Raw genomic sequence first — 10,067 nt, 5'->3', positions numbered from 1 at the left:
TGAATGGGTAACCATATATTTGAGCTAGCTAGCCTTGTGAATTCTCATAAGCCTCCGGCTATTGAGATGAATATGTTTCGAATGGCATGATATAACTGTGTGTTTTTATGAAATTGATTTGAGAATTCCTAAGTGAAATTGTTGGACTAAAAGTTTATAAATCATGTTTTGCATATGTCTTCCATTTTCAGCAATTTGTTTGAATAAGTATGATTTAAATTATGCATAAATGTTATTTTAGTATGTTGTGCACCACTGAGTCATAGTACTCAGCGATGGCTGTTATTGCTGTCGCAGATATAGAGACTAGAGGAGCAGCAGAGTGAGTTGCTGAGGATCTTCCTGAAGTTTTGTCGGGTATAAATTTATACCCTGAATGTAATGTTTATATTTGTCTATGTAACTGTATGTATATGTAAAAACTGGTCATGAGCAGTTGTATAAAGTTGTAATAATATCATTTTGGATTTGCTAATGTAAAGTGGTTGATAAATGTAATTTATTTTTAGTTTAATGAAAAATGAATGGAAATATTGAGTTGTGAATTATTGATTTGAATTTTGGAGTTTGAGAAATGATATTGAATTGTGTTGAGGTAGTAGTGAGTTTGATGAAAAAGAATTATTGGAAGTGTTTTTGCAAGTTTTTGAAGAACTATTTTTTTAAAATACAGACGGCACCCTGCTGAAATTTTTCAAAATTTGCGGACGAATAAAAATAGACAAAAATTTTAACTAGCTTTTAAACTTCTATTAAATGTAAGATAATGCTCACCACTTCTAAAAAAAAAAAAGAAAATGGTTTTAAAATCCCTTGTAGGGTACTTAATGAGTTATCGGTAGGTAAAGTTCGGTAGTTCATTAGGTATTCTACGGGATCATGTTATGCCTTACAAAGGGGTAAGGTGTGACACTTTACCACGTGAGCTGGACAGGATTCACAATGTATTCCATGTGTCGATGCTCAGGAGATACAGATCAGATCCTTCACATGTCATTTCAGCAGAGGAGATAATTGTGCAACCTGATTTCACATATGAAGAAGAACCAGTCAGAATGTTGGCACAGAAAGTGAAAGAACTCAGAAACAAGAGGATCCCCCTAGTGAAAGTTTTGTGGAGACACCACAACACAGAAGAAGCGACATGGGAGAGCGAGGAGATGATGAGGCAACAGTTCCTTCAGCTCTTCACATCAGGTAAATTTCAAGGACGAAATTTCTATTTAGAGGGGAAGAATTGTAACGCCCTCACCGTAGATAGTCCATACATTCTACTGTTTTGATGACTAATGTCTGTTTGGACAGCCACAATGTCTGGAACTACACTTAAACTATAGTGAGGAGGCATAAATTGATGGAATAAATGTTAAGAAAATATAAGAAAAATTTACAGAAAATAAAATAAAATTTAGAGAATTTATTAATTGGTACAAAAATAATAAAAATAACCAGATACGCACTATGAAGGGCATTTTGATCATTTCACCCCCAGAGGTGAATTTTGATCTAAATATCAAATTAAAAATTTAGAGAATGAAATAATTAACATAAGTTAAAATTTTTGAATTGAATTAGGAAGAAGAAGAAAAGAAAAGAAAAGAAAAGCTTATAACAATTTAAAAAAAAAATTAAAGTACACAAAAATAGAATATATATAAGACACAAGATGACAAATCCTACCAACCAAAGCTTTATTCTCTACTCCCTCTTCTCTCTCTCTCCTTGGCCAGCTGGTTGGTCTCTCCCTTCCATCATTGTCGTCAAGCTTAAAGCTTGATTTCTTCTTCATTTACCCATCAAAACCTTTAGCACCCTTCACTAAAAGTCCTCCTCACTCCATAAGGAAGCTATTGATAGTAATAAGAATAGGTATAAGGGAAGTTTAATGAGTCACCAAAAAGATTAGTGCTTTTCTTCCCTCACTTTTCTTTTAATCCTTGAAAATGACTTGAGATAAGTAGAAATTTTAAAAAAATTTAGAAGAAAACCATGAACCCATGATGTCACTATTTTCGGTAGCCATGAAATGAATTGGGCTTTGATGTGTTCAAATGATGTAAATGAGTTTAAAGGTGATGATTGATATAAGTCTATGTATGAGAAGTGAAAGGGAGTGAATTGATTGAGTTTGAAACTTTGAAACTAGGGTTTGTGTACATGATTTGAGGATTTTGTGTAATTATTGAGATTAACTTGGTTGAGATTATTTTTTGCCTAATTGAAGTGCTATGTATGCAAATTGAAGTAAGAAAGTTGGAGGAGATTGAATATTTGAGAGTGCCATTTTCTGCAGGTTGGGACTCAATGAGTCCAGTGTGTTTGTTGAACCATAACTGAAATTATGTGACTCCAATTGGTATGAGACCAATTGGAGGTGAAACTAGACCCAAAATAGCCCATTTTCTATGAAGAAACCACACTCAAATTTTGTCCAAAACTTGACCTAAACACTCTCCAAATCCGGATGACCCTGCATAAAACCTAGAAAATAACCAAATGAACAGTACATATTCATTTGGTCATAACTCCTTCTATACTGGTCCAAATGACCTGAATTTGATACCATGGGAAAGCTTAGATATAGGGCTACAATTTTTATGAAGACCACTAAACCCAGAAATGCCAAACCAAACCAAATTACTAGCCCAAGTTGGGTCACAAAACTGCCCAGAATTAGGTTGTCTAGAAACTGTTGGACATAAACTTACCTGATCAGTTTTGGCAAAATGGCCATAACTTGGTCTACAAGAACTCAAATGAAATGCAACCAGTGGAAAAATGTCCACAAGACACAGACCTACAAAATTGGTATTTTGACCAAAACCTAGAAATTAAGAGAACTAGGTCAAATAGTTAGAAAAAATCACTACATCAAAACCTGGAATCTGACCAAACTTCTCTTGACCCTAGAATAGTCTTTTAGTCATATCTCCCACTAGAAAAATTCAATTGAGATAAGCCATACCTTTCCAGAAACCTAATAAATAGGACTAAAACTTTTTTTCAGGAACATTCCTCAAATTATGAATTTAAGAACCTCAAAAAGTGACCTACAATCACTGACCTGAACTGATCACCTATTGGCACAAGGTACATGAGCCTAGGTAAGTTAATGGCCATAAATAATTCCACAAAACTTGAAAAATTATGATTCAAATTTCTCAATGATCATAAGACATAGGACAACAATTTCTATGAAGATCACCATGCCTTAAAGTGACTATAACATGTTCCATTAATTAGGTAAACTCTAAGTCCAAAAGCTGCCTAGTTAAGGAACCAGAATCTAAAAATGAGTCAGTTATGGTTACTCAACCATAACTTGAGTTCTAAAAATCAAATTGACATGATTCAAAAGTGAAAATAAAGATAAGACATAGAGGAACAACTTCCATGAAGGAAATGTGGCCAAACAGTGGCTACAAGCTGATCAAATGAATAGGTAAATGTGAGACACAAAAACTGAACCTAAACAAAGGTTCATGAGATAAATTATCTTATGGTAGGAATTTAACCCTAACAAGCCATTAAACATTAAATCACATGAAAGGGGTATGTGGGACCTATTTTCCCACTATAAAGTGACATGAATATTTCAAGTAAATAAGTAATAATGTTTAATTGCCCATAGTATACCTAGACTATTTATTTAGTTTGGATCAATTGGTATACCAATTAGGGACTACAGATAGCAGTACTGCCCATAGGAATAATCATTAACAGATAAAATATGTCTGGCATGATTGTTCTACAGGCTTTATGCTTGCCCGTTGGCCAATATGCCTATATTATATCTGGCTTAAATGCTTGCCCGTAAGCTTCACGCCTAGCATGACCGATGTATACTGGATAGATATATGGCCGTCTAACTAGTATACTCCCGTGTATCCAGCTTTTATAATTTGTTATAGGTTTCTTGGGCACTGATAATAATTAATTAAAACTGAATATACAATAAGTAAATAGAAAAGATCCTAATAATTTTAATTATTTTCAAAGTGCAATGAAAATGTTAAAGACCTAAAAACTATGAATTGCCATTATTAATTCAATTGTTTAGTTATTGTTATTATAAATTATGCACCACTAAGCGTTATGCTTAGCACGTTGGTTTTCCATCGCGTAGGTATTGGGGACCAGTCTGAGCAGCTGCAGTAGCAGCACCAATAGTGCCCTGATAGAGCTCTGACCAGATCTGCCATCATCCAGAGTCACCTCAGTCTTTAGTATTTTGTTGGTAGGGCCTATGTATGTCTAGATTTTGTCTTTTTGTTCATTGTACATAAAAACATGATGTATTTCATTTTGAATTGTAATTAAACTTTGAGATTGTAATGAAAACTTGTAATTTATTATCTTTGAATTTCTATATGAATGCAATAGATGATACTTTTTGAGATCTCATAAATAATTATGAATGATATGATAAAGGAGAATATGATATGAAAATGTGTGAAATGAATATGAATATGTTAACAGTTGATTAGTGGAACTCACCCAATGCTAATAAAACAGAGGAGGCTCTGTCCGAGTCTCTATAGAAATAAGTTATATAAAAAAAATTCTACACATGGATTACATACCTTTAAATGATATTAAAAGTTTACAATAGACATGATAAGTCAAGATAGGGTGCTCCGGTACCAAATGTGACACTTCTTGCTCGGCTATACAGTAGACAGGTAAGGGGCATCACAGTAGAAGCCTTTTTTCACCAGCAGCTTTTATGTCAAAATTTAGGGTCTGAATTTCCCAGTAGGCTTTGTGTTTAAATTTAATAGGAAGGTGGCATAATTCTCCATAAACTAGGCAAAAGGGTATTGTTCCAATCAGAGTTTTATATGCAGTGCGGTATACCCACAGTGCATCATCTAACTTCATAGACCAGTCCTTCCTTGAGCGATTGACTGTTTTCTCAAGGATATGTTTCAGCTCCCTGTTTGAAATTTCTACTTCACCACTAGTTTTAAGGATGTTAAGGTGTTGCCACCTTCTGAGTCACTCCATATTTCTTCAATAGTGTTTCAAATTGTTAATTACAGAAGTGACTTTCTCCATCACTGATTATTGCTCGTGGTATGCCAAATCTTGTGAAGATGTTCTTCTTAAGGAATTTTGTGACCACTCTGGCATCATTTATTAGTGTGGCCATTGCTTTTACCCGTTTTGACACATAATCAACACCAACCAGGATATACTTATTTCCAAAGGAAGATGGGAATGGACCCATAAAGTCTATTTCCCACACATCAAATAGTTCTATTTCAAGTATACTGTGTAGTGGCATTTCATTCCTTATTGAGATGTTCCTTATTCTTTGACATTAAAGGATCTCACATTCTTAAATAAATTTGGCCAGTAAAACCCTGCTTATAAAATCTTGGCTACCGTTTTTGTGGTGCCAAAATGTCCTCCATATGATGATGAATGGCAGTGCTGCAGAATGTTCTCTACGTCCTCCTCTGGTATGCATCTTCTTATCAACCCATTATTGCTTCTCTTATACAGTAGAGGTTCTTCCCATATGTAGAATCGCACATCATGTAGGAATTTCCTCCTTTGCTTGTAAAACATTTTTGGTGGCAATATCCTGTATACAAGATAATTAACAAAGTCAGCATACCATGGGGCTTGGGAGAATGTTAACAATTGCTCATCAGAAAATGAGTCATCGATTGGAAAATCCTCAATGTCCCCTTTGTCTTCCTATTTCAGTCTTGAGAGGTGCTCATCTACCACATTCTTGGATCCCTTTTTGTCTTTGATTTCAAGGTTAAATTCTTATAGGAGTAAGATCTATTGAATCAACCTTGGCTTTGCTTCCTTTTTGTTCAAAAGGTACCGGATGGTAAAATGGTCTGTGTATACAATGACTTTTGATCCAAGTAGGTAGGATCTAAATTTGTCAATTACAAACACTACTACTAGGAATTCCTTTTTCGTGGTAGCATAGTTGATTTATGCATCATCAAGTGTTTTGCTGGCATAGTAAATGGCATGGAGTTTCTTATCTTTCCTTTGTCTGAGTACTGCTCTGACTGCATAGTCACTTGTATCGCACATCATCTCAAATGGCAGCTCCCAATCAGGTGGTTGAATAATTGGTGCTGAAATTAAAGCTTCTTTAATCCTGTTGAAAGAAACAAGGCAATTTTCATCAAAATCAAAGGGAATATCTTGACTTAACAAATTAGTTAGTGGCTTAGCTATTTTGAAAAAATCTTTAATAAATCTTTTGTAGAAGCCTGCATGTTCCAAAAAGCTTTGCACTCCCATAATTGATGTTGGCGATGGCATCTTTTCAATAATTTCAATTTTTTCCCTGTTAACTTCAATTTCTCTTGGTGATACCAGGTGCCCAAGAACTATACCTTCCCTTACCATGAAGTGACATTTTTCCCAATTTTGAACTAGGTTTGATTCTTTACATCTTTGCAATACTTTGGATAAATTAGCTAGGCATTCATCAAAAGTAGGTCCATAGATAGAAAAATCATCCATAAAAACTTCCATAATATTTTCAATGTAATCAGAAAAAATGGTCATCATGCATCTTTAAAAAGTAGCAGGGGCATTATAAAGACTAAAAGGCATTCTTCTATATGCAAAGGTTACATATGGGCATGTGAATGTGGTCTTTTCCTGGTCTTCTGGGTGAATAGGAATTTGAAAAAATCCTGAATACCCATCTAGATAGCAAAAATGGGAATGTTTCACTAGCCTTTCTAACATTTAATCTATGAAAGGGAGAGAAAAATGGTCTTTTCTGGTGGCACTATTCAATTTCCTATAATCTATGCACATGCGCCAACCAGTGACTACCCTAATAGGGATTAATTCATTGTTTGCATTTTGAATGATAGTTGTCCCACCCTTCTTAGGCACTACATGCACTTAACTAACCCATTTACTATCAGAAATTGGGTATATAATATCTGCATCTAATAGTTTCAGAATTTCCTTCTTAACTACTTCTTTCATATTTGGGTTAAGTCTCCTTTGATGTTCAATAGTAGGTTTGCTGTTTTCCTCCATAGATATCCTATGCATGCAAACTAAAGGACTAATCCCTTTCAAGTCTTCTATTTTATACCCTATAGCCTTGCTATGGGTTCTAAGTACTCTTAATAAATTTTCCTCTTCTATATTTGATAGTCCAGCATTTATAATAACAAGATATTTAGAATTTGAGTCCAAGAATGTGTACCTTGGTGTGGAGGACAGAAGTTTTAGTTCTACCTATTCGGTGTCTTCCTCTGACTTGCTTTTGGGTTGCTCCTCCTTTAGCTCTTCCACCTAGAGAGCTTGAGCTAAGGGTAGGGATGGGTTAGCTTCTAAAGATTTTACACAAGCTGCAATTTTCGTGTTTTCATTATCTGCTGTGTGGTTGTGCACTATGCATGCTTCAAGAGGATCTTCAAAATGTGTTTTGTGAAATTCCTCTTCAACTAGCTTGTCAATTATGTCAACTCTTAAGCATTCATCAGGTTTAAGTTTATGCTTTATTGCTCTGAGAGTTAACCGCCCATTCTTAACATCTATGATAGCTCCAGCAATTGCCAAGAAAGGTCTTCCCAGGATGATAGGAATTTGGACATCCTCTTCCATTTCCAGGACAACAAAATCAACAGGAATGAAGAATTTTCCCACCTTAATGGGGATGTTTTCTAGGATACCAATCAGGTACTTGATAGATCGATTAACCAATTGTAGTGAAATTATTGTGGGTTTGAGCTCTCCTACATCTAGCTTTTAACATAATGATAGAGGCATTAGACTCACACTTGCACCTAGATCACAGAGTGCCTTGTCTATTTTCAGGTTGCCAATAAGACAAGGTATGGAGAAGCTCCTTGGATCCTTGAGCTTTGGTGGCAGCTTGTTTTGCAATATGGCTCTGCATTCCTCTGCAAGAGCAACAGTCTTATAGTCTTTCAACCTTTTTGTCACACCCTACTCCTCGTAAGATGTAACATGCTCCCACAGTACACCTAATGAATTACCATACTTCGCCTACCGATAACCCATTAAATATACAATAAGAGATTTTTAAACAATTTCTTTCATTTTTAAATTAGTGGGTAAAAGTTTTTTTTTAGATTTTAAAAACCTTTATTTAAAGTCCAAACATAAATTAAATTTTTAGATATTTAAAATCTCCGTAATTTTTACAAAAATTTTGGCAGAGTGCCGTCTATATTTTGAGAAAACAGTTCTTCAAAACCTGAAAATAAAGACACTCCCAATATATTTCTCAATCACAACTCCATTAATCAATTTCATTTAACAAATTAGCACAAGCAACTCAATACACAGTTTAAATTAAATCAAACATTGAAACCTCTCATTAAGGTAACAAAATTAATATTTACATTCATGGGATCATAAAAAATTTAATAGTGCATAACTTTATAAATACATAAAATCTCAAGATAACCTTATAATAATTTGTATTTCTTTACAATCTAAAAATATATTACAAAAGAGTTGGTACAACTGCTCAAAGTAAATTTCATACATACAATTACAGAATTACATCAAAATCTAAAGTACAAGGGTATACCTATGATATACCCGAAGATAGTCTCACTATGCCTTTCAGTAATCTTGCTCAGTTGCTTTATATTTTCTTTCACCTGCAACAGCATACAAAGCTATCGCTCAGTGGTGAACTCAGTGGTGCACAGACTAATAATTTAAAACTTAATACAATTTATGCTTGACAATTTATAACAAATAAAAATTTAAAATTTCTAAATTCTTCAAAATTCATAACATTCAGAAATCAATATTTTCTTTCATGCAATTTATTATTTGAATAACATTTTGATCAAATAGTAACTATTTATCTATATTTCTTTTAAATCCCGAAACAATACAAAAATATTTTGAATCACTGACAAATTATTTATTTCAACCACAATTTATCAAACTATGCATAATTTAAAGGGCGTTGCCAACAATTCACACAGTTGAACCCATTACCCAAAATTCAAATAGATGTCGTGTTGTATACCACGACATTTCACACTCTCCCAATAACCGAGGCTAAAAGGGAGGAGCAAAGATTAGCTAGTATATATGAGTACTCATTCAAACTCTTCCCCAACTGGTAAGCCAAAGAGGAAGGAACTCGCCCATCTAGTGGAGGAGATATCTCACTAGACAAACTAATGAGAATTCATAACATATTTTACCATGTCAACTGTGGTTTCAAATCATATTCAAAACAATTTCTATTTACAAAGTGTTTACAAATCATTAACATATATAATCATCATAAATTCATGCTCAGGGTTGGCAACACATCAAACTTAAAATTTACAATCCTCAAAACCATGCAATATATCCTTAAATGCATAGGAAAATTTACATTTAATTTATACAATTTCATTCAACAAATTAAAATCCTCAACACAAAAAAATTATAAATCATAAAATAAACTTTTTCAAATCAATTTAGAAGTGAAAAGTAACAAAATAGTTAGTTGTGCACAAACCTTAAGCGAGTCGCCTCTTGGCCTTGACTCGATTCCTCGGGTTCTTTCTCGGTGTTCTTTTCAACTGAAACACACAGTTTCACAGTGTTTCAGTATCATAACTCATCGTAAATCCAAAAATAAATTCAAATTCACTTATACCTAGCTTTAATATGCTAAACTTTGCGTTCTTTAAATTTTGTATTTCGAGGTTACTATTCACGACACTATTCAAGTCAATTTGTTGACTTTCTAAGGCTTAATAGGTATGGGAATTCCAACTTTACCCACATACCACATTTTTGTTACTAAATTTGTTGGTTTGGTTGTTTTCTCAAATTCCAAGTCTTTTAGGCAAATTTGCAAATTTTCAGTTTTACTGTCTTATGTTGCACTGTTCCATTGGTCATTTTACTGTTAGAATTTGGCTAAGCTTTCTTCATAGAAAATATTCCCTATTGTCTTAAATATATTCTACTTTTTGAATCACTCTAATTGGAGTTTTTTAACTCAAGTTATAGCCATTTGAATCATGGCTGCCGGATTGGACTCAACCCAGATTTCTAGGCACCAAACTGGTTCTGGCAG

This window comes from Hevea brasiliensis, chromosome 12 (genome assembly GCF_030052815.1).
Source record: "Hevea brasiliensis isolate MT/VB/25A 57/8 chromosome 12, ASM3005281v1, whole genome shotgun sequence".
In the NCBI taxonomy this organism is placed as follows: Eukaryota; Viridiplantae; Streptophyta; class Magnoliopsida; order Malpighiales; family Euphorbiaceae; genus Hevea; species Hevea brasiliensis.
Note: the sequence above shows the minus strand (reverse complement) of the source record.